The following is a 24,625-nucleotide window of genomic DNA, read 5'->3' on the forward strand; positions in this document are numbered from 1 at the left end:
AATTAGAATATTTTTATTTTTAGAGTTTATTTGTTATTTTCCATGTATTTCTAAGTTTTGAATTTCCTGCTTATTTTCAAGATTACCATTCAATAAAAAATTCCTTTTCACAATTAAGCTTATAATTTGGTAAACAGTATTTTAAGCAGTTTAATGTCTTTGTGGGTGTGTCTCTGATATTCGTTTTGGTCTATTTCATTCATGGCACATTTTTCCTGCTGCACTTTGTGACTTTTGTTCATGAATTTTTTGTTTTCCCTAGAACTTTAAACTTGGGCATTTTGTGAGGCAAACTTGAAGTTGCAGTTTCTCTACAGAACATGTGCAGTTGCCAATGTAATCTGCCTGACACAATTTTAAAACAAATGCATTTGAGATGCTGCATATGATAAAGATTGTGAGGTACGCTACAAACTCTGTTAGGAATGATTTAACTCTCAGGTTGATTTTTTTTCCTTCTCTTCCTAGCACCTAGGTATGATGAACAAATTACTTGGTATTATTTTTGGTTCATAGTTTGTCATTCTTTAATTTTGCCTTCCTCCCCATTCAATGCTAGGAATTTAAACCTCATGTTTCAGGTTTATCTTCTTAAATTCTATGCAATGGGCAGTCCCCAGTTTTTATCTTTTGTTTCCATGCTTCATGAAGCCATTTTTAAAAATGTCTAAAACTCTAGGTTCAACAAAATTCCTCAGGTGAAATTTATTTTGGGTCTTGGCATGGGACTCATGACTGTAGTCATAGCAACTCAGGAGGCTGAGATGGGAGGATCATGAATTTGAGGTCAACCTGGACTACATATGGAGTTCCAGGACACACTGGATTATATAGACAAACACTCTCTCCAAAAAAGAAGGAATTTTAAAAGCAGTTTAAAAAAAAAGATCTACAATCTCTTTCCTCCTGAAGTTATTGTACAATAGATGTGTTGAAGCTAGTTGAAGCATAAGCACGATTCACTTCACATTTTCTGTATTTGGAAGGAAAAAAGCTGCTATGACACATTTTATATTGGATACTTGAGGCATTGATCCTTGATTTACATCTACAGTGCTTATTTACTATATGAATGCTTGACTTCTAGATAAGCACATATAACATAGTCAATAGCAATATGATATTGAAGTTAAAAGAACAAATTTTTTTTTATTTTATCCTTTTTACATTTACTTACATGTGTAAACATTATTTGGGCCACTTGAATTCCAAGTTTCTCTAGAAAATTCTCAGAAATATTCTTTCCTTTATGCTTTCTTAATTGCAGAATAATTGAATTACTGGAATAATCACCTTTTTAAAATTCATAAACCTTCTTTATTAGGGTGTAGGGTTGCCAGATAAAGGATGCCAAGTAATGTATGAATTTCAGATCCACAATGATTATTTCTAGAGTATAAGTGTGTGTCATGGAGTATTTTGGCATCTTATATTTTAAAGTATTTGTTTTTTTTCTCTGCAATTCAAATATAGATGAGTATCTTGGATTTTGTTTGCTAAAAGTAGCAACCCTACAAATATGCAAGTTTTGTTGTTTTATAATATGTATACCTGGAGAACAGCCACAATATTTCTATTTTCTCTAAAGTGTCAGTATTTTATGGTCCCATAGGTTTTATAAGAGGAGTTTAACTGGCTTCAAATGATAAATTTTCTCATTTGTCACACTCTGACCTAATTTATGTTGTAGTCACACATTTAATTCACAGAGGCCAATTTTTTTTACACTATCAAGAGTAATGAAAGGACTTATTTTAATTAATTAACAAATAATTTTACAGAAGTCCAGGTGTTTACATTAGATGACTAGTGCCATATGGGGAAAAACCATCAGCTTGTACGTTGTAATATCATCCTATGCTATCAGATTGGATTCCCAGCATTCTTCTTGTCATGCATTAAAATTAAGAGGAGAACATTCTGTCACATAATGTAATGATTTCAAGTCTCTTAACATATACAAGATTTGACTTGGAAGATGATTGTCATATTCTTAATATCAAAATGCATGCTTCTGGCAGATTTCACTAAATAGCTACCCAGATAAATTCAATAAATCCAGGACAAAGGGAAGAAATATTTCATATTATCCAATAAATAAAAGGTACTATAGCAAGAATACCATTTACAATTCTGGGTAACTTGAATTTCATAAGCAGTGTCTTTTAACAACATTTGAATCATGCTTAAGCATCAAAATATCACTAACAGCACTAGTTAAAATCTGGCAAACATTTTATGGATGTGTTTTTACAGTGTATGGGTGTGTACATGTGGAAACACTTTTAAAAAGCAAAACCAAAGAGATCAGCTACTCATTTAAGCATTACTTGAACATACTCTAATGTGGCCTTGATTCACAATATATATATCTGTGTGTGTGTGTGTGTGTGTGTGTGTGTGTGTGTTTCAAGAACAAAATTTAAGTGCCAGTATACTCTAATGTGGCCTTGATTCACAATATATATATCTGTGTGTGTGTGTGTGTTTCAAGAACAAAATTTAAGTGCCAGTTATAAAATTAAATTAAAAGTTGTGATTAAAAAGAGATTTACAAGTATGATGCAATCACTTCATTTTTATGATAAGTGTCTGAAGTCCTATGATTCTCATCTCACAGCTCAGCTCAGGGCTGCTCCACAAACTGAGTTTAGCTGCTGACTGTCCTTTAGGGATTTTCTTCCCCCTATAAAAATTATATGTATGATTATGCTCATTGAAATGTTGCTTCTACCAATTTCTTTAAACATAGAAAAGTTTGTGAACAAAGATGACAATGTTTCAATTTATTTCACTTATGTAAAAAGATTGGATACCTTTGGTTTCCAATTTTGTTCAGTGCTTTCACTTGAGAACAATAAAAAAGTAAATTTTTTATTGGACTGTTAAGATGAAGCATGGCATTCCAGATGACATAGAATGTTTCAGGCATCTGTTAGCCAGCCATACGACATCCATGAGTCTCCAATTCAATGATACATTTTATTTTTCGTGCACTTGACCAGGGCTACTGTGGTTTTCCACAGAACACTTCAGAGTTTTGAGTGGACAGAAGTGGATTTAAACCCAGTCCAAACCTTTCCACCGAATCTCTTTAGCAATTTGCTCAGCTGATCGTATTATGCATGAAGGAAATTTCTACCTTAATACACTGATGATATTCCTCCATCCACTCTGATTGCTCCATCTGAAGATCCTTGCATACCCTTCCTCTTTTCCTAAATTGAAAATGTTTGATTTCTCTTTACTCTCTTTACAATCAATATAGTGTCCCAGGTGACCTCATCCAGTCTATCAGCTTAAGTCATGCTTACAAGCTGGTGGCTTCCAGAGATCTTGACATCTGCCAATGCATATATTGAACTGTATAGACTTAATGCTGCTCCTTTCAATTCTGTAGTGTGTGACCTGCACAACTGTACATGGAAGCTCTATCTTGAGCTCTGGATTTACATCTTTGCTCTACCATGTGTTCCTTGCCATGATGTACTGCCTTACACATACACCAAAACAATGGGGCCAAGTGACCATGGACTGAATCCTCTGAAAATTGTGAGACAAAATAATCCTTTTCTCCTTTTATATTGATTTTCTCAGGTATTTTGTCACAGCAACAGAAATCTGACTAACATACTATACTAGGTTGAGAGTCATGACCTTGCTAATTTACTAAATATGGTTTTCTAAGGCACATCAACCCCACACCCCCATTCTCACCAATTACCTTGATACATTATAGCCATCTTCTGCACATATTTTTTATTCAAGGAATAAATCTCTTATTTCTGTAGATTATAGTCATTCAGAGTGTGAGTTTTCATTAGCTATAAGTTTAGGTTAGCCTTTCTCATTTATCACTTACAGGTTGAACCAAAAGTACCTTATATACAAGTGTATAATATGTACATGTTGTAAGAAGAATTTATCAATTATTACCTTACCAGGTCATGGTTCTAGAACCAGTGTATAAGCAGAGATCAAGATCTGAGAAACTGATATGGTGAGTCTCACTGTCATCTCAGATTTCCCATATACTTCTAGTCTAAAAAAAAAAACCAAGATGGCAGCCAACATAAGACTCATAAGCAGCATTGTTAATGACAGCTATAGCTACAAGAATTCAAAAGGTCAAGGAGCAGGACAGGTCTGCCTTTTGGTTCTGAAACAGAAAAACATTTCTATCCAAAACTCAGTGCTTACAGTAGCTCTGATTCCTGCATTTACCCAGATCTAAGTGGTTTACCAATATAATACAAAACAACCTTACAAAATCCTTTCCTCTAGTACCCTTCTCCATCGAACACACAGTTTATAGGTCTGGTGTTTTTTGCTTCAGGAAAAATTAAAACATTAGGACACAAGCAAAATGAATAAATATTCTTTTCCAGGCAGGATTGTTATTCATTCTGTTCTAAGTATAAAAGTCTAATCAGGTGTTTCTGTAATTTCTTACATAATGAAATATGAAGACTAATCTCACAGTGATTTGACTACTGCTACCAACATGAAATTAATGGTCCCAAGATATTTTTCCAATTGAGAGGGGACTAAACTGTTTATTTACATTTTGGCTAACACTCACTTTAAAAAGTAACAAATGTAATTCTTGTGTATGCAGTAGTTAATAGCAAACTTAGTTTATCTAGCTATTACATGTAAAGGAGTTACTGGTCTTTTTGCTGTGTATTTTCTCGATACTAATAATTGAAATAGGTTATTATTCCAAACAATCTGTTTCCAAATATTGAAATTGATATATATTTTCTTTCACTGTAATAGAAGAGTTTCCAGTATGGCAGGCACAGCATTTATAAATAAAGCCCAACAGACTTCATAAATGCATGTGTTTAAAATAAAGAACTGTGTAAGTTGACATTTAAACTAGAATTTTTTGCCATAAGACAAAAACAATCACCAACCCGTGTTCAGTGGCATTTGATCATTTAGATTTCTCTCCTGTAACACTGCTATAATATATGGTTATATAATGAGTAAGTAAAGAACATTATTTAACTCTTTACTAAATTAATAGGTATGAGTTTCAACATTTGGAACATCAATACCTCAGTTCATCAGTTAACTAACAAAATTTTGCAAACATAACAACATGACATAATTAAATGTAATGTTACATTACATTTATAAATGCTTTAGTGTGCATGTTGATATCTAGTTTGCTTTTACTTAAGCAGAAATTGAATCAAATTCAACTATTGTATTATTTTAAATTGTCTTTTTATGAGACATAAAATGACATAAAGTTCTCTTTATATCAAGAGTCAAAAGTATTCATAGGTTAGCAAGTTCAGTGTTGGCTATACATCAAACACAGGAGAATATGGGTAATTGCATAATCATATAAAAGTAGGAATGAAGACCCACAATTAATTTTGTTCATTTAGGATAACAAGCATTCCATAACTGTACAGATTCAACTAAACTACTTTGAAATCTACCCAAAGATTCACTCAATAAACTACTTCTTTCCAACAATATTCATAAATTTAATGAATTTGTCTAACAATTGAGTGCTAAGCACTGTTCTGTATTCTGGAGTTGCAACAATAAGTAACCCAGTCCCATCAATTAAGGACCTTCTAATGGGATAAACAGGAAGTTAATTTGGTAGATTATGTATCTGATAGGAATAAATGTTGGAAGCTATAGTACCTTACTGCAAATGTAACCAGAAGGTTTCGAGGATCAGGACAAGCTTTGTAAAAGCCCTATAAGGGGAGTTTTACTAGATGACTAGAAAATCACTCAAAGAGAATTTGGTATGAAGCATGGAAGATGATACATTCATCTCAGGGCAGGGTGGGGGGATGATATGCGCTTCCAAGTCTTTCATTGAATGTTATTCCTCCTTGTATCATTTGTCGTGATTAAAATTGGACTATTGGGAAAAGACTATTCTCTATTTCATATACTATAAAAATGTGTGACTACTGATGGAATTGCAGGCATTAACGACAGAGAAAAATATAGACTTTTTATAGGCAAACCTCAAATTTTGTCACACTGGTGACCATTGTCATGACCCTGTGTACAAGATGTAAAGTAGCTAATCTTACTGAAATAAGAAAAATATTACCTGGGAAGGAGCTCTCTGTAGTTAAAACAAAGATAGATGAAGTAGTGTTAATATATCAAGTACAAGTTAGAATCCGTACATTTGTTTCTCCCTCAATTTAGGTGTTTTTACTGCTCCATAAATGAGAGAACTATAACTCTAAGAATATTCTTGAAGTGTATTCTGAAATAAGGATTTGAGAACATGCAAAGAGTAAAGCATGGCCATCGGAGGGTGAAACTGAGGTGAGTTTACCACATCCCTAAGAAATAAACCAAGCACACTGGAATAATGACGCCTGCTTCTAAAAAGCAATAAAAATTAATAAAGCAATTAAAGAATAGAATAAAAAAGGAAAATTTTTGAGTTCTCAGCAAAAAATCATGCTCTGTGAGGAGGGCTGACACCAGTGGGAGTGGGAGCGATGTTGGGGAAAGAGGGTAGCAGGATGAATACGGTGCAATAAAATGTGTACACATGTAAGTAAATGCAAAAAAGATTATGATCTAATTAATATTGAGAGTAGAGAGTAAATATAGTAATCATGAACTGGCCAAGGCCACTATAGGAAGGGACTTGGAAGTAGTGGCAAGGTCTGGTAGAAATGAAACAATGTGTGTTGTAATACACAAGTGCATGGAAGCAATGCTAAGAATCTCTCTGTATAGCTATCTTTATCTCAAAGTAGCAAAAATGTTATGTCTTTTTTATTATCTCTTATGTTTTCTCTTCAACAAAATTGGAGAACAAGAGAGTGGAACAGAATATACTCGGAAGCGGAGACCGGAGGAGAAATGTGGCCCAAACAATGTACACACATGGGAGTAACTGTAAAAACTATTAAAAAAAAATTCCCTAAGTAAAAGAAAAATCTTGCTGGTATGTTGGTTCTTGCCTGCAATTCCAGCTACTCAGTTCTTAGAGATGGGGAAGATCATAGTTAAGGACAGCCCAGGCAAAAAGTTAGAGACCTCCATCTCAACAAAATATTGGGTGTTGTGGAACATATCTGCAATCTATGTTGGAGGAATAGGTAAGAGGATTGTGGTTTGAGGTTGGGTTGAGAAAAAAGAAAAAAAGCACAAGACTCTATCTGAAAAATAACTACATGCCAAAATGACCGAGATTCTAGTGATGGAGTACCTGCTTAGCAATCTCAAGGCCATGAGTTCAAACCCCACACTGTCAAAAGAGAGAGAGGGAGAAAAACTCAAATGAAATGCATCAAATATAAAATTTATTTATATTGAATATTGAAACATTGCATCTGTGTATGAAGATAATATAGCACAACCCACTATAAACTGTTGAAAAAGAAGGGTGCAGGGTGACAGAGAAAGAACAAATAATGGAGGTATAATCTGATTAAAGCATGATATACACATGTCTGAAATGCCAAGGCAAACCCCTTTGGACTGTCAATATACACTTTAGAAAATGAAGGACAGGAGGATAAAGCAGGTCTGGTCTGGGGTAGGTACCAGTAGGAGGGTGGGCACAAGAAAAGGGTGAGTGAAGTATTCATGTATGAAATAGAAGGATGAAACCTGTTGAAATACTTCTGAGAAAGGAGGAAGGGAGGATGATTGAGAACAATGAAAGGGGTGAATCTAATTGAGATATATTGTAAGCACATATGTCAATGTTATAGTATGTCCCCTGTACAACTAATATATGCTAATAAAGATAATAAGTGCTGGAGGTATGGTTCAAGTGATAAAGCACCTGCCTGGCAAGTGTGAGTCCCTGGGTTCAAGTCCCAATATTGCCAAAAAATGTATATATATATATATATATATAAACACACTATGTCTATAAGTACATATATTTATAAAATCAGGAAATAAACAGAAACTATATGAAATACATCATTTATAACTCAAGTAGAAGGCCAATGTGGAGAGAGTTCAGTTCTAAATCATAGATAGAAAACAGAAGTTATTTGGGGAGAGGAGCTACATTGCCAAGTTTGTGTCTTATTCATAGATTTATACATGCAGTTTTGATCCATCACGGTCAAAAATATATAAAATAAAATTTAAAAATCAAAAGAAATTTCAAAACCATAAATTTTAAATTTCCACACACTCATTCCACAGATTAGTTGATGTGGAGAAGCTCTCAGTTGGACCCACATTATCCTCAGTTTTGTTTAAATCATTTTGTGATCTTCCGAGTCTTACCCTGCCCTTAATTTTGTGAAAATCTGCCTCTCACAAAGCAATGGTGCCCCAAAAGGAAGGTAAATGTTAATGTACTTCACTGAAGTAATAAAGTAAAAATCTTAGATTTGTTGAAAGGTAGCATGAGTCTAATGAAAGTTGGCATCATGGAAAAAAAAATGAAGCGCTGAACTTAAAAAGATTTTCAAAACTACTAGAATAAAAATGTCAATCTGTTAAATTTCATATAGATCATGAAGAGAGAAATTAAAAAAAGATAAATTCTACATTGTTTAATATTGAGTAAAAGCCTGAGCAAAACTTCCATTCCCCATGCCAGCATGCTTATAGATATAAATACCAGATGTAAATAGGAGTTTTACATAGAAATGAATCTATTACTACTACCAACCACAGAATCAGTCATTTGAAAACAGCCTTCATACAGATGTACTTTAAAAAGGTGTAACCCCAATTCAACTAAGTGCCTTACATGTGTACAAGCACAATAAACCAGTCAGTGATGTATACATTTGAGGCATCTGACAGAGTGGGATTTAGAAAAGGAATGTTTAAATGCTGGGCTGGTTCAAGGATATTGAAGGGCTAAAAGCCATGATATAAGACCAAAGTGAAGAAGAAGAAGGAACAGGATGCAAGACAGACAGGCATATTCCTGGTCTCTGGAGTACCAGGCCCTCTCTCAAGGTCTACTGCCAGTTCAAAGAGCGGGGAGGGTTTTGGAGAACACTGCTGAGGTTCCCATCTTATTGCATGACTAGCATTAATGCTTATATTCTAGCCTCTGCTGAGTCACATCCCTACTCCATACACTGTGGGAATGCTCAGATCCACTAGAGCACCCTGTATAAACTAATCCTTTATCATGTTTACAGCTTCAACTAATTTTATGAACCAGCTCTTATCATTTTTCGAATCTCTGAGGTCTTCTAATTTACCTCTTCTGTTTAAAACAAAAGGACTCAAATGATGTAAGGTATTGTCCGGGAAAATAAAAGCTTTCTTTTCAAATACATATAACTTTTATTGTGTAGAGGTAAACTTATACTGTGGCACCAGAAAACAGAACTGTTGACATACAAGAAGGTAGATTTGAAGTCTATGGAAGATATTTTCAAATGATCAAAGCTTTTAAAATGGTAGTGGTAAGTATTTGAGGCAATTATTAGCCTGATCTGGTCATTCTACAATGTATACACTTATCAAAACATCATATTTTATCCCATAAATATACATGATTATTATTTGTCAATTAAAATAAATATTTTGTTAGCATGAATTAACTCTACAAAGGGGTTTCATTGTAATATTTCCATAAATGTGTGCAATGCACTTCGATCAAATTCATCCCCTCTGTTATTGTCTCTTAACATCTCCTTCCCCTCTCCAATTTTATTTTCAAATAAAACTTTTAAAAAGGACACTATTACCCTGCACTCATCTGGAAATTCAGGTTTGCCACCTTGCAACTAACCTCAACAACCACCAGGACATCTTCACTTCTCCAACAACTGTGACTCCACAGAGTCCAATTTCTCACCTTTTATCAAAATCACTATCTTTATTATTTGTGATTTTGGTCTCCTGAGAACCGCTGGAAAAAGTAAAGGCCCAGTATTGACTGCCCAATATGAGTCTAAACCAGCAAACTACATCTGAGCTCTTTTGCCTCCTGGCAACAATTTTGCTAACTTCACAGAAATTATCTAGCTCAGTGGTTTGGGGGAATTTTTTTTACTACACTGCACAGAAAAAAGTCCATTTTATATTATGACTCACATATATATTAAATCACAACAAAATGTCATTAAATAAAACTTGGTCTTACAAATATGTGTTATGAATTAATATTTTCTGTTTTGTTCTGATTTTTAGACACATTAGTTAACACTAGTAAACTAGTAAAATGATTTCATGACCTAGTAATGAATTACAATCTGCTCATGGATCATAATTCTTACTTGGAAAATTACTATAGTTTCATGATTTAGGTATAGATGTTCACTAAATGTTTTCTAAAATCAAGATGACAAGATATAAGTTGCCTTATTGTCTTCTTTTCATCTTAAAAATTGCATTTCTATATGGATTCTTGTTCTCAGAGGAGTTTGGCCCTCTTCTTCCTTCAAAATTTGCCCTACTTGAGTTTTGACCTAGTCCCACTTTGCCTACTGAAAACTTCTTGCTGTATTATTTCCATTCTACTCACCCCCATCAACCTTGCATTTTGGTCTCTTTTTTCCCCAACACGATTCTTCCTCCTGATAGTTATTCTTAGGTCTCTAGCATTTGTAAAAGGCACAGTTATTTTCTTAATGAATCATTTTCCAATTAATATATTATTCATTTTGTTTTAAACTTTATTCTTCTTTCAGCTTTCTTACATTGACTTATTATCTCTTTGCCTCGATTGTAGGTGCCTTGAGTGCAGAAATTGTTTAGTGTGGTTCTGTTGTGCAATTTTCCCCATAGAATCTAATGTAGTCCTGGCAGCAATTAGCAATCATGGCATAGTTGAAAACTTTATGACAGACGGTTCCTTTGGTCCAGCTTCTCTGTGACATAACCCAACTCTAAACCTAAGACTCTGGAGGTTGGACTCAGATTTAGAAGGCATTGGCTACCTTACCCCAGTTCTCAGTACTGTTCTTGTCTGTGTACCTCTTGCCTTCCACTAGGATGTATACAAGTGGATTTGTTTAGAAAATTAAGGTGGGAAAAATAAACTTCTGTTTGTTTGGAGATATGTGGACTATTCTAATATGAGTCATCTTAACTCATCATCCTCATCACATCAGCCCTCTCAGTTGGATGGGGCAGATCTGTGAGTCTTGCTTCATATCTGAGGAAACTGAAGAGATCTGGCACACTTGAACGATACTATTGAAATCACAGAACTGACATATGATTGATGCAGGGCTCAAACTTAAACTTCTCACTCTAGAAACATCTTTTCACTATTATCAGGTCACTTGTACAATCTTAGGTCAACTATAAGCATATTTTATTATAACCAACTAAATATGTACTTGTACTTATGAAAATTGCAAGTTTCTCATAAATATTAAGCTATAAATGTTATTGTTTGTGTTTACATAATTTACAAATTTTCAATTTTCAAATCTGTTCTAAGTGTTTTTTTCATGATTATTCTTTCCCTAAGAGTTAAGGGAGACAGGTATTATTATTATCTTAATTTGCAGATGGAAAATCAAAACTACAGCTCCTGCATAACATTCTCAGCTCCTAACTGCTCATTAGTGGAGTCATAGCCTTGGACTTCAAGTCTGGCATTCTGCTAACTTTTCCATATAGTTTTACATCATTAGCAATGCTAAAATACATCCTAATGTATAGCATGTAAACCTGAAAAGTATATTTGAATTTGTAAAATTATACTTATTAGAAAACAATATTCCAGTCCAGAAAATAAGACTGAAGGATCCTAAAATTACTGATGAGAATGTTAAGATGGAATTTCAAAAAAATCACATGATGAGATATAATTTACTGCTACAAGCCATATTCATTTCCTTATATAATAGAATTAACTCTGAAGTCTAAGAAAATGATTTTATAAAACTAAAATTATATGTGATTATATATAATTTATTCTTACAGACATGAACATATTTTTTTCAATCTCACTATAGTTTAGGATACTGAAAGCCTTGTATTTTGTCAAGAACTGAATATAATAAAATGCAAATTTCTAATTATACTAAGTGACCAAGTGAATGTCACATGTACATCAGATAAATTGGAAAGTTCTACTTTTAATTATCATTAGAATCAATTCTCTCTGTTTTTGAAAGTAGTTGTGTTCTACATCAATGCTTGTGTATTGATCTTGTTTCTTTTCAATCAGCACAGGGAATTTGTAACTTTCATGACCGTTAGCTTAAAATGTTAGATTTATGTCTATATTTGTCTTACCTACTCTTCTATTCTTGCTTCACCTCTGTTAGACACTATTATTTTGCCCAAGACTTTACTGGCTTCACAAATGAAACTAGGAATCTGGTTGCCATGCATACACAAATTTCCTGAGGTCTAAAGCCCCATCTCATTCCAGTTTTCCTATTGAGTCATGTTGGGCAGATCTTTGCAAATGGTAAAAGACAAATAAATTTGAAGACTGAACAATGATAAGATTTTATCTACTGAGGTCACTGTCAAAGGCATCTCCATATTATAACACATTTAATAAGCTGTGTATTTGGGAAACTGCAAAAACAGGGTAATCAGCTTTGAACATAGATATATGGTTCCCAATTAAACGGACTTTAAGAAACTGGTCTTGAAGGGTGATTTTGATTCAAAATATTATAAAATTTTCTTTTTTCCCCATAATATTAATAGCCTTTATTTTTCAAATAAATATTTATTTACTACTTATTTGTAAGCATTTGGACAAAGGCATTGTGGTAAGCACTGAAACAAAACTATTTCATTTTATCTTTATTCATTGTTTCATTCTTTAAAAGATACCTATTTTGACCCAAATGAAGATGGCCATCAGTTTTTGCCTATACAAGTATAATATATTTTCTCTTCAATACTATCTTCTAAAACTATTCTAAAGAATAGGTGATCATCAGTGCTATTATTATAGCCAATTAAGCTACTTTTTAAAAATTATATATCTGGATCCAGAATGTTTTTGTAAAGGGCAACTTTTATATTGCTCAAATTTTATGTATCCTAACTATTCCAAATTGAGTCTCCTATGTCTTTCAGTTTCCTTAATTATGCACTGAAATTAAGGACTTCCATAAGCTCTGAGGGTCACTCAGAGTTTCAGTATGAGTTTAGTCCATACTTGTTTCCATTACTTTGTGGAAAGTAAATTCTTGTGTATTTTCCCTTAGCTTTTTACTCTTGACTTATAAAATGTGAAAGTATGGTATATTCCTTTGTCTGGTAGGGTTTATAATGGTTTTACACCCCCAATATTCTTTAAGATTCAGAGTCTTTTATATTTCTGTTGATGGACCAGAAAGTTTGTTGTTTACCTTTATATTTCTTAGGTCTGTCACTTGGTGACATTGGATGAACTAGAAAACATTGTTAGAGAAAAGAGAGATAGGGCTTCTATTACAAACAGATTACAAAAGTTTTACTACAGAAGTAATACACAGGGTCAAGCACCACACTGAGAACTTTTATGTTGATATTTAATTTTATGGAAATCCATGACATATAGGTACCATTTCTTGCTCAAAGAAATAAATAGATTATTATATCTAGCATTTGAACCTATTTGATTCTTAGTCTTTTAATACTCTGAGCATTAGAAAATAGTCAATTCATATACTTGCCAATTATTACAAAATGAAAAAGCATTTACTGCAATAGAAAAGAAGAAAAGCAAATACCACAATACAGTAATTCCAAAACAAAGAATCAATTTAAATTTATATATATAAAGTATATAAACTAATTGGTATATAGGCATATATGAGTGTGTGTGTGATTTTTTTTTTTGGTGTGATTTTTTTTTACCTAGGATTGAACTCAAGGTCTGATACTTGCTAGGCAGATGTTTTTCAACTTGAGCCACACCACCAGCCCTTTCTGTATTGGCTATTTTTTTAGATAGGGTCTTTATTTATGCTTGGGACACCTGTATTAAAATCTTCCTAGTTGTGCTTCTCTGGGCAGCTGGGATGACAGGTGTGTACCACCATACCCATCCATTGGTATCACAAAACTTTTTACCTTGATCTGTGATCCTCCTGATTTCTGCCTCTCAAGTAGCTAGAATTACAGGTTTAAGCAACCACACACAGCCTTGACTAATATTTCAAAATTCCATTTTGAAAGCAAGCTCATTTTATTACTTAGGTATGTATTTTAAAGTTTGTCTTGGACTATAAGTCAGAAAGTTATATTGCTCAAGTTAAAAATTGTAATGACTCTTTACTGAGATTGATTTAAGACTTTGATAAAGATTCAGATCACATTTTTACAAACAGATATGACCTTATCTCTATAATTAATAGATTCTGCCATGGCGGTACATACTTGTAATTCTAGTTCTTGGGACACACAGACAGGAGGATGTCAGATTTGGGGCCAGCCCAGGCAAAAGTGTGAGACTATATATGAAAAACAAATTAACAACCAAGATGCCCCACTACTGACTGATAAATGGATCAAGAAAATGCAGTATTTATACACAATGGAATTTTACTCAGCCATGAAGAAGAATGAAATCTTATCATTCTCAAGTAAATGGATGGAATGGGAGAACATCATTCTGAGTGAGGTTAGCCAGGCTCAGAAGACCAAAAATAGTATGTTCTCCCTCATATGCAGACTTTAGATCTAGGGCACATACAGTAATGTGGTTGGACTTGGGTCACATGACAAGGGTAGAGCACATATGGGAGATATGGGAATAGGTAGTAAACCCAAAACATGAGAGCCTTTGATGTCCCCACTCCAGTGGAACTAAGACAGAAACCTTAAAGTGACAGAGGTCAACTCAAGAAGGGGATCAGAAACCAGTGTAAAGAGCAGTTAGAGATGAATCAACTTGGGTTGTAACACATTTGTACATGAAAGCAATGCTAGGAATCTCTCTGTATAGCTATCCTTAACTAGCAAAAACACTTTGTCTTCCTTATTATGCTTATGTCTTCAACAAAACTAGAGACAAGGGCAGAACAGGTTCTGCCTGGAAGTGATGGGGGGAGGGAGCGGAGAGGGTGTGGAAGGGGGGGTAGGGGGAGAAATGACCCAAACAAAGGACTGAGGAAGTTATCAAGTGGCAGAAAACTTACCTGAGTTTAATCTTGAATACAAACATGAAATAAATAAATAAATAATGGGTTTAAACTCCATTGCATAAAGTGTTGAGGACTTTAAGTGCTGGAGCAGATATAAACAACTTCTTAAGGAAATCTTGGCTCCTTTTCAGAAGCCCATCTTTACACTGAGGTAAACTGAGTCATGCCTATTTCTTTCATAATAAGGCCAAATCATATGAGTATATCTTTAAACTGCATGCTAGAGCCTTAATGATCATAACCATACTAAGAGAAAAAAATCTCAAATTCATGGTTGCCTATACTTATGAAAACAGGATTTCATGAAAGATGCACTATGCATTTTTCTATTCATAATTAGTTTCTTAGCAAGTCAAGGAACCATTTTTCTGTGTAATCTGCCACAATTTTATTGGTAGCCCCACAAAATTTTTTTAAGAAACCTATTGTCATATTTACTGTCAGGATTCAGTACTGGTAAAAATCCTGTTAGAAAAAAATTCAAACACAATTTCAAGTGTCATTTTTTTTTTTTTTTAACAAAATCAGAGAACAGAAGGACAGAACATGTCCTGGGTGTGGGAGTTGTACCATTGGCGGGAGAAGGTGAGGAAAGGAAATAGGAGGGTGAATATACTGCAAATACTGTGTACACATGTAATGTAAATGGAAAAATGACACCCATTGAAACTGTTCCAGGAATGGGGGCAGGGAATAAAGGAGAATGGTGGAAGGAGTGAATCAAGTATGACATATTTGATACATTGTAAGAACTTCTGTAAATACCAAATGCACAAGAAAAAAAATTTTAAAATAAGTATGTTATAAGTACAGAAGATACACAAAAATTTTTGAGTAGAAAATAATAGATGAAAACAGTTTTTATAAGAACAATAATATCGATAAACCTTTCACTAGATATACCAAGAAAAAATAGAAAAAATAGAATGTTACCAAAAGCAAACAAAATAAGTTATATTAAAAAATTAAAAGAAAACATTGCATGCAATTTTATGCTAACAAATTAAACAACATGTATGAGATGGGCAAATCTATAACACAAGAAATTACTCGCCGGTCCGGAGACCGGGGCAGGGGGGTGCAGACAGGGAGGCTGATGAGTGGGGAGGCTCAGAGGAGCCAGCTGCCTCTGGCTGGAGTGGCGCAGCAGGGGCATATGGCAGGGGATTTACTTCACAATCTAAGTCTATCAAGGATGGATGGAGAATTGGGTCTTCCTGCAGAATAGGCTTCTTAGGGGAATTAACGGGAAGTGGGGGTGTTCCCCCACACGGCCAGTATTGCGGGCTGGTCTGTAGGTGCTCCATGGATAAATGGCCGCAGCCAGGAAGGGGGGTCTTCTACTAAAGTCTGCCACATAAGGACGTAGGGATATTGATCAGGGTGGCCATGAAGACCAGGTCTATTAATGACATCTCGGACCTTCTTAATCGTGTCCAAGGAGAAGGTACCTTGAGGAGGCCAGCCTACATTAAAGGTTGGCCATTCTGCTGAGCAAAGGGTGTCAAACTTACCATTCTTAATTTTCACGCCATAATTGTGTCCCTTAGCGCGGAGTTCTGAAAAATGACTCAGAAGAAGGGTCTTAGGAGTTACCTGAGCCTGTCCCATGATGATCAGGAGAGATGGACAGAGGAGACAGCAAAGAACAAAAGAGACAATTCCAGAAGACAAACAAATTCGCACAGGACTCTCTAACATACACAAGTACCGGCTGGTCAACCAGACCACTCTCACAGGCGCAATTCCATTCACACCAGACTCTGGATCCTTACCCAAAGACCACCCAAACCGCGTCCACTGAGGACAGCGGCGCGGCTCCTGACCGTCGGGGATGTCTCCCACGACTTCCAATAGTGAAGCCTCCAGGGCTGTAACCCCTTCCTTCCACTCAATGAGAATTCTCAACCAAATTCAGACGGGGACTCTAAGTCCCTCCAAACAGAGGTGGCCAATCCTCCTTCTGTGGTCTTTCCCAATTAAACCTCAGTATCGGAGGCCGTTTGTTCCTCTCAGGGAGGGGCTCAGATCTCGGTGGGACCTCCAGATGTTGGGGTCCAGAGTTGACCACTCCTCAGAGGAAAAAAAAGACACTCACGATAATGTAAGCCACAAAGCGAGGTTTATTTCCAGTCAGCTGGGGTCCGGGTATCCACCCGAGGCAGTGGGTTTCAAAACGGACCCCGAATACAAAATTCAGGCTGCTTTTATATTTTTTTAGACATTAGTCACGGTTACACAGCAATTTTTATGGTCCCTGGGGTCACATATTTCTGATATCTCCCACATCCTGGTGGTGGGGCCAGATTACCTGAAGATTATTTATCAAGAATTTGGTAAACACCAGGTGTCAAGTCATTGACTCACACATGGTTTTAGCAAGATTAACCAGAAACAGTCCCTGTTATCAGAAACTGTCCCACCTCCCTTTGTTACAGTAAGTGGTGGCTTGGGTCATGTTAGCCATGGCGGGTTCCAGGCTGAGTGGGCTGCAAGCCTCAAAGGTACCCTAACGTTTGTACCCTAACAAGAAGAAATAGAAAATTATTTCTCAACATCAGATCGGCAAACTGAATGTAACATCTAAATAAATATAGAACATTTTTGCAATCTAGGGTTATGCACATATGAATAAAGGAAATAAAAAAAATTAAGATTTATCATCAAAATACCCCATCCAAAAAAAAAAAAAACCTTGGAGAAAATGTTTGCAAATACTGTATATGATAAAGGATTTCTATCCAAAACATATTAAGAACTGTTATTCAAGAAGACAAATAGCCCGATTAGAAATATGAACAAAATATGTGAATAGAAATTTCACTAAAGAAGATAATAGGAATGTCAAATGAAAATATGTTCTACATCTTAAAAAACAAAGAAAAAGTGTTTAGTAACTCAGCAAAATATATATATACATATATTCTACATATAGTCTGCAGGAGAATCAAAATAAATCACATGGAGGTACCATGCACACCCACAGTACATGTTGAAGAATGGACATTGGAACGGGTCTGTGACTTCTTTTGGATAATCAGGCTGGGTGCAATGGTGAAAGGAGTTGAACTGAGCATGGACTTGGATAAGCGCAACTTTGAGAGTTTTAGGATTCTACAGTTTCTATGCAAGGAAATTCCTTCCTATTCTTCATGGAATAGAGTAAGTTACTTAAGTTATTCGCATTTTTTATGTGAATTTGTGTTTATATAGAATTCTTAAGGAAGTCAAGATTGATCACAAATTAGACATTGTCTGACAATGTGTCTCTTGCCAATAAAATCTCTTCCCAAACACTGTATGGTATCTACATTTTTATTTAATACAGAATACCTCAAAACCCTAAAAACAAAGTAACACTGAGAGGTAAGGTGGTAGATTTGGAAGGTGAACTATTGATAGGGGATTTGGAAGGTAATAAATCTTACTTTCTTAGTTTTCCTCAAACCAGTCCAATTCTTTTTGGTACTCATGGCTCTAGCCCCAAACAGTCCTATCATATTTTACTTGTGTATCTATAACAGTCCTCTGCTGCATCATCCTTTGTCTGTCTACTTCATCATCCATATGATACTCAGAGTGATTTTTTGAAAGTAATATTTACAATTCCCATGTGTAAAATCAGCTAGTGGGTCTCTAGAAGCTTCACAAAATGAGATTGTTTCACATATATTTCATTGCTTCTAAAATAAATTTTATTACTTAGGCAATTGATAGGATATTATGTTTTGATAGACAATATCTTTTTTTTTCAAAGAGTAAATAATTATCTTTATAATCAATGGCGTCTTTGAGCTGAATACAAATGGGAGTAGAAGCTGCACTTGATGGTCCATAGCTCTAGTAATCTCAGCACGTTTGAGGCTGAAGCTATGGGATCAAGAGTTTAGAGCCAACCTAGGCTACATAGAAAGCTCCATGGCAGCCCAGGTTAATGATTGAGATGCTGTCTGAAATCAAAACCAAAATCAACACCAAAAAATAATAATAATAATTGAAGAACATATCCCTGAAGATCTAGCCAACTGTGACTTTTTTGTGAAAAGTGTTGGATGTGCATTTGGATTCCTTTTCTTTGTTAGCATCTGAATTTGCAAATATTCCAGCACCATTTATTAAACAGATTATCCTTTCTCCATTGAATTACCTTTGTTCTTCATCAAAAATCAGCTACGTGTCAGTCTATTTTGAGCTCATTTTTCTACTTTATTAATTGATCCATTTATCTATTCTTTTACCTCTATGACAATGTTTTGTTTACTGTAGCTCTGGACTCAGCTTATGTCAGCACTCTGACTTTGTTCTCTTTTAATATTAGCTGTTATGGGTTTTTCTGTCTTTGTGCAAAACTTTTAGAATTACGTTGTCGATAATCACAGAGTAACTGTCTGGCATTTTAATTGGGATTGCGCTAAATCTGTAGAACAAGTTGGGAAGACTGACATTTTAACAAGATAAGTTTTCCTATACATAAACATAGAATATTTTTGCACTTGTATAAATTTTTTATTATTTCAAGGAAATTTTATAGCTTTTCTTACATAGGTCTTAAATAATTTGTTAGATTTATACCTAAGTCATTTCATTTTTTTTGGTTTAAAAACAAGGGATATTTTGTTCTTAATTTTATTTATGTATTTATTTATTATTGCAATGGGTGGGGGTACATTGTGGCATTTGCACAGGTTATTACAATGCATCAAATATATTATACTTGAATTTAGCCCCTCAGTAATTCTCTTTCATCACTCCTCCCTTCTCCTCCCCATCTGCTGATTCCTGGAATAGTTTCAACAGGTATCATTTTTGCATTTACTTACATGTGTACACATTTAATTTTAAATTTCAATTGTTCGTTTTGGTATATAAGAAAGCCCTAAAAAACTAGCTAGCATTTGTTGCCCTTAATGCAGAGAAACTAAAGCAGATACCTTAAAGCAACTGAGGCCAATAGGAAAAGGGGACCAGGAACTAGAGAAAAGGTTAGATTAAAAAGAATTAACCTAGAAGGTAACACCCACGCACAGGAAATCAATGTGAGTCAATGCCCTGTATAGCTATCCTTACCTCAACCAGCAAAACCCCTTGTTCCTTCCTATTATTGCTTATACTCTCTCTACAACAAAATTAGAGATAAGGGCAAAATAGTTTCTGCTGGGTATTGAGGGGGGGAGCAGGAGGGGGTGGAGTGGGTGGTAAGGGAGGGGGTGGGGGCAGGGGGGAGAAATAAACCAAGCCTTGTATGCACATATGAATAATAAAAGAAAAATGAAAAAAAAGAAAAAAATAAAAAAATAAATCTGCATTCAAACTCTGACTCTAAAAAAAAAAAAAGAAAGCAATATGCTATTGTATATTAACCTTATATTCTGAAATCTTTCTATAATCAGTTATAAGTTCCAAGCTTTTAAAAAATTCTATAGGGTTTTCTATAAACAATTATGCCATTTACAAGCAATGACAGTTTTATTTCTTCCCTCTGAAGCTGCATATTTTTTTCCTTTTGTTCACTTGTTATGGTTCTTATTGATTTGCTCAGTATCATGTTGAACAGAGGTGCTAAGAAAAGACATTCTTGCTTGGTTCATGTTCTCAGTGGTAGTGAGGGCTTCTATTTCACTTCTTATATTAGTAATTTGTGTCTGTTAGTTAACTTGATTAGAAAATTACCAGTTTTTATCATCTTTTTTTAAGAACCAGCATTTGACGTCAGTGATTTTCTTTATTGATTTCCTGTTTCCAATGTTATTGATTTCTGCTCTAAATTGCACTTCTTTTAGTTTGGATTTAATTTATTCTTCTCTTTGTAGATTTTATTGTAGAAGTTTGAGTTATTGATTTTAGATATTTCTTCTTTTCTGATATAACATTCTGTACTATAAAATTTTCTAAGCACTCCTCTGCAACATTCCATACATTTTGATAAGTTGTATTTTCACTTTCATTTAATTTTAAATATTTTAATGTATTTCAAAACTTCTTTTATGTGTTACTTGGACTTGTGCTGTTTAATCTCCAAGGATTTGGAGGACTTTTAAATGACCCCTTGCTGATTTCTAATTCAATTTCATTCTGTCTGAATTCATATGTTTATAAATTTTATTTTCAACGTTTTAAGGTATATTTTTAAAAGTAATATAGACTTTCTCTGTGATAATCCATACAAGCTTAAAAAACATGTATCCTTATGTTGTTTGATGAAGTATTTTATAGCTGTCATTAAGTTATAGTTCATTTTTGCCATTGTTCAGTTCAACTACCTTCTTTTTTTTTTTTTTTTTTTTTTTGGCAGTACTGTGTTTGAAGTCAGGGCCTCAGGAACTCCATCACTTGAACCACTCCATTAGCCCTTTTTTTGTGTTGGTTATTTTTTAAGATATGATCCCATGAACTATTTTCCTGGGCTGGCTTTGAACCAGCACCCTTGATCTCTGCCTCCTGCGCAACTAGGATTATAAGCATGAGACACTGGCTCCCAGCTCAACTATCTTCTTTCTGATATTCTTCTGCCAGTATGATGTCAATTATTGGCAGAGAGGAGTTGATATATTTGAGTATAATAATGAATTGTCCTATTTCTCCTCTCAGTTCTGTCAGGATTTTTCTCACATATTTTTATTTTTAAAGTAACATATTATACAAAATAATGAGTTTTATTATGACTTTTCCACGAATGCATATAATGTACATGAGTTTTAATCATCATCCCCTCACCCTCCTTCATCCCTAAATAGTCTTCCGTTTCAGCTCATATATTTTTGCTTGGTTGTTTGTACTTATGCATCTGGATCCCACCTATGAAAGACAACATACAATATATCTTTCTGAGTCTGGCTTATTTTGCTTAATATGATGTCCCATGTTATTCCGTTTTTCCTAGAAATGTAATTTAATTAATTATAGTGACGGGATATACTCCATTGTGGTATTATATGCACCACATTTTCTTTACTTCTTGATGGGCACTGAGGCCCATCAAACCAAACCTTGGCTATTGTGAATTGTGCTGAAATGAACATGGATGTGCAGGTACCAGTATGCATGCTGATTTCCATTCCATTTTGTACAGACACAGGAGTGATGCAGCAGGATCATATGGTAGTTCTAGTGTTAGTTTTTGAGTAAATGTCATACTGATTTCCATCATGGCTATACTAGCTTACATTCTCACCAATAGTGTATAAAGGTTCCTTTCCCCCCACATCCTAGTCAGCATTTATTCTTGCTTGTTTTCTTGATGATTGCCATTCTGACTGGGGCAAGGTGAAATCTCAGTATTGTTCTGAATATTAATCCCTGACCAGATGAATAGTTTAAAAACCTTGTCCCCTATTCTGTATGCTGTTTCATCACTTTGACAGGTTTTTCTTTTGCTATGTAGAAGTTTTTAACTTTATGCAATCTTATTTGGCAATTCTTGGTTTTGTTTCATGACCTATTAGAAATAGTTGGCTATGCCTACATATCCAGGAGATTTCCCTAGTAGTTTCAAAGTACCTTTAAAGTTCTGTGCAATATACTAAGGTCTTTGATCCATTTTGAATTGAGTTTTATACAAGTTGAGAAATAGCAGTCTGGTTTCAGTCTTCTACATGTGGATATACAGTTTTCCTAGTACCGTTGTTCAAAAGGCTTTCTTTTCTCCAAGACTCAGGTGGTTGCAGCTATGAAGGCTTATTTCTGAGTTCTATTTCTATTCAATTGATTTATGTCTCTGTTTTTGTGCCAGTATCATGTGGTCTTTTTTACTATGACTTTGTAGTATAATTTGAGTTTGGGAATTATCATACCTCCACCACTGCTCTTTTTGCTCAGGATTGTTTTGACTACTTGGGGACTTTTACGCCTTCATATGAATTTTGTGATTTTTTTTTTCTATTTTTGTGAAGAATGTCATTGAAATTTTGATGGGGATTGCACTGAATCTATAGATTCCTTTTGAAATATAGCCAATTTCACAATATTAATTCTGCCAATCCATGAACATGGGAAGTCTCTCCATCTTGTTGTCCTCAATTTCTTTCTGTAGTATTTTGTAGTTTTCATTATGGAGGTCTTTCACCTCCTTATTTAGGTTTATTCATAGATCTTTCTTTTTTTTTTTTTTTTGAGGCTGTTGTAAATGGGGTAGTTCTTCTGATTCCCAGTATGTACATTATAGGTACATAGGAAAGCTACTCATTTGTATGTTGATTTTATATCCTGCTACTTTGCTGAAAGTGTTCATCAGGTCTGAAACTTTTCAGGTAGAGTTTTTGGGGTCTTTTAAGTATAAAGTCCTATCATCATGTGCAGGTATATTATTAATAATTTTTGCATCTTTATTCATTAAGAAAATTGGTATATAATATTTTTTATTTGTGTGTCCTTGTATGATTTTGGTATCAGGGTAATACTGGCTTCATAGAATCAGTCTTGTAACATTCATTCTTTTTCTGCTTTGTGGAACAGTTTGAGGATCACTGGTGTTAGTTCTTTGAGGTCTGGTAGAATTCAGCAGTGAATCTTTCCAGTCCTAGGCTTTTCTTTGTTGGGAGATTCTTTATTACTGCCCAAATCTCATGTTCATTATAGATATGTTTGAATTATTACATGCTCTAGGTTCAATTTTGGTCATATGGTCTTATAACATTCATTTCTTCTAGATTTCCCAATTTATTAGTACTTATTTTTTTCAAAATATTCCCTAATGATCCTTTGGATTCCATTGATATCAATTGTAATGCCCCCTTTTTCATCTCTAATTTTATTAATTTGGTTTTTCTTCCTCTTGCTTTTGGTTAGCTTGACTAAGGGTTTATCAATCTTGTTCATCTTTTCAAAGAACAACTCTTCATTTTGTTGATTCTTTGTATTGCTCTCTTAGTCTCTATTCATTGATTTCTGCCCTAATCTTTATTATTTCTTTATGTCTACTAGTTTTGGGTTGGATTGTTCTTGTTTTTCTAAGAGCTTGATGTGAATCAGTAGGCTATTTATTTGAGATTTCTCTGAGTTTTTAATGCAAACAGCTATATATATACTTCATCCTTAGAACTGCCTTTGGTGTATCCCATGAGTTCCAGTAAGTTGTGTGTTCATTTTCATTTACTAAGCATTTTTTAAGTTTCCTCCCTGATTTCTTCAATAACTGATAGAAGTATACTATTCATCAATCTTCATGTGTTTATGTAGTTTCAGTGTTTTTCTTACAATTGGTGTATTTGATCTGAGAGAAAACAAGAAATTACATCCATATTCTTGTATTTGTTAAGACATGCTTTATGTCATAAAACGTGAACTAATTAGAGAGAGTTCCATGGACTTCTGAGAAGAATGTATATTCCATAGCAGTTGGAAGGAATATTCTGTAGGTCCATTTGTTCTGTGGTATAGTTTAACTCTGAAGATTCTTTGTTGAATTTTTTTTGGACAATCGAGCTATTGATGACAGTAGGGCATTAAAATTGCCCATTATTATTGTATCTGGACCTATCTGTATTTATGTTCAATAGTATTTGTCATATGAATTTACAATTGTTGTATCTACTTGATGGGTTGTTCCAAATAATTACACACAGTGACATTTATCTCTT

At 34.4% G+C, this 24,625-nt stretch overlaps 1 protein-coding gene across 1 annotated transcript in view; it reads right to left on the minus strand.

Moving 5' to 3' along the window:
- Positions 1 to 24,625, minus strand: part of Znf804b (zinc finger protein 804B) — a 533,610-nt gene that overhangs the window by 72,580 nt on the left and 436,405 nt on the right. The gene's annotated exons all lie outside the window — the stretch shown is intronic.

This window comes from Castor canadensis, chromosome 2 (assembly GCF_047511655.1).
Source record: "Castor canadensis chromosome 2, mCasCan1.hap1v2, whole genome shotgun sequence".
In the NCBI taxonomy this organism is placed as follows: domain Eukaryota; kingdom Metazoa; phylum Chordata; class Mammalia; order Rodentia; family Castoridae; genus Castor; species Castor canadensis.